Source organism: Nicotiana attenuata, unplaced genomic scaffold (assembly GCF_001879085.1).
Source record: "Nicotiana attenuata strain UT unplaced genomic scaffold, NIATTr2, whole genome shotgun sequence".
In the NCBI taxonomy this organism is placed as follows: Eukaryota; Viridiplantae; Streptophyta; class Magnoliopsida; order Solanales; family Solanaceae; genus Nicotiana; species Nicotiana attenuata.
The window spans coordinates 443,290-445,626 of NW_017670460.1; positions in this window are offsets into that span (position 1 = coordinate 443,290).

Sequence of the window (2,337 nt, forward strand, 5' to 3'; positions counted from 1 at the left end):
AGGATAAGAGGGCCAGATTCTTAGGAGAGTCAGAGGCACCCCAGCCAGGGGCAGAGGTCACTTTGGGAGGGGTCAGCCCAGTAGGCCCCCAGTTCCAGCACCACCACCGGCTCGAGGTGCTCCAGCGCGCTCTTTATTTCAGTGCTATGCCGGAGAGTTCTTACCGCCCGCCGGCTACTCAGGCTTCTTCTAGTGGGCCTTCTGGTATTCAGGGTCAGCCATCCGGACAGCAGGCCGCCGCACCATGTTGTTTTGAGTGCGGGGACGCAGGCCACATGAGGAGATACTGTCCCAGGCTTAGGGGCAAGGCAGTACAGCAGGGGCATCAGCCCATGACTCCAGCACCAGCGGTCCAGCCGCCTAGAGGTGGAGAGCAGACTGGTAGAGGTCGTTCCAGGGGTAGAGGCCAGATAGGGAGAGGTCATCCAGCTGCTACTCAGTTAGTTGGAGGCCAGACAGCCGGTGCTCCAGCTAGATTCTATGCTCTCCCAGCCAGGCCAGATGCATTGGCCTCAGATGCCGTCATCACAGGTATTATTCCCGTCAGTGGTAGAGATGCATCAGTATTATTTGATCCAGGGTCTACTTATTCATATGTATCATCTATGTTTGCTCGTTTCCTAGCTATTTCTCCTGAGCCTTTGGGTGTTCCTGTTCATGTGTCCACTTCTGTGGGCGATTCTGTGGTCGTGAACCGGGTCTACCGATCTTGCGTGGTTACTTTCTGCGGTCTTGAGACTAGAACAGATCTCCTGTTGCTCGATATGATCGATTTTGAGGTTATTCTGGGCATGGATTGGTTATTTCCATATCACGCTGTTCTAGATTGCCATGCCAAGACTATTTCTCTAACGATGCCAGGGTTGCCGAGATTGGAGTGGAGGGGTTCCACTGTGGATACACCTAGCAGGGTCATTTCCTTCCTGAAGGCTCAACGCATGGTTTGGCCTACTTAGCTTATGTTCGAGACACCACCGCAGAGCCTCCGACGATTGATTCAGTGCCAGTAGTCCGAGAGTTCGTCGATGTTTTTCCTTCTGATCTTCCTGGCATGCCTCCGGATCGTGATATTGATTTCTGTATTGATTTGGCTCCAGGCACTCAGCCTATATCTATCCCGTCGTACCGTATGGCTCCTAGGGAGCTGAAGGAGCTAAAGGAGCAGTTGGAGGAGTTGTTAGCTAAAGGGTTTGTTAGGCCCAGTGTATCGCCTTGGGGTGCACCAGTGCTATTTGTAAAGAAGAAAGATGGGACTATGCGGATGTACATTGATTACCGCCATTTGAACAAAGTCACCATCAAAAAAACAAGTATCCACTACCTCGTATTGACGATTTGTTTGACCAGCTGCAGGGTGCTAGGGTGTTCTCTATGATCGACCTGAGGTCAGGGTATCATCAGTTGAAGATTCGAGATTCAGATGTTCCGAAGACCGCATTCAGGACTAGATATGGCCACTAGGAGTTTCTGGTGATGTCCTTTGGCTTGACTAATGCTCCAGCGGCATTTATGGATCTGATGAACAGGGTGTTCAGGCCTTATATTGATTCTTTTGTCATCGTCTTCATTGACGAAATCCTGATATACTCGCGTAGCCTGGGGGAGCACGAGCGGCATTTGAGAGTAGTGCTTCAGACCTTGCGAGAGCAGCAGCTTTATGCTAAGTTCTCTAAGTGTGAGTTTTGGCTAGAGTCAGTGGCATTCTTGGGGCATGTAGTGTCAGGGGAGGGTATTAAGGTGGATCCCAAGAAGATTGAGGCAGTTCAGAGTTGGCCACGTCCTACTTCAATGACCGAGATCAGGAGTTTCTTGGGGTTAGCAGGTTATTACCGGCGATTTGTGCAGGGCTTTTCATCTATTGCATCACCTCTGACCAGATTGACCCAAAAGGGTGCCCCGTTCTGTTGGTCCGATGATTGTGAGGAGAGCTTCCAGAAGCTCAAGACGGCTTTGACTACGGCACCAGTTCTTGTATTTCCTTCCGGTTCAGGGATGTATACAGTGTATTGTGACGCTTCTCGCGTTGGCTTGGGATGTGTATTGATGCAGGAGGGGCGAGTTATTGCATATGCTTCACGTCAGCTGAAGGTTCATGAGAAGAATTACCCTGTGCACGATCTAGAGTTGGCAGCGATTGTCCATGCTCTCAAGATATGGAGGCATTATTTGTATGGTGTGTCATGTGAGGTTTACACCGACCATCGCAGCTTGCAGCATTTGTTCAAGCAGAGAGATCTTAATTTGAGACAGCGCAGGTGGCTTGAGTTACTAAAGGATTATGACATTACCATTCTCTATCATCCAGGTAAGGCGAATGTGGTCGCGGATGCCTTGAGC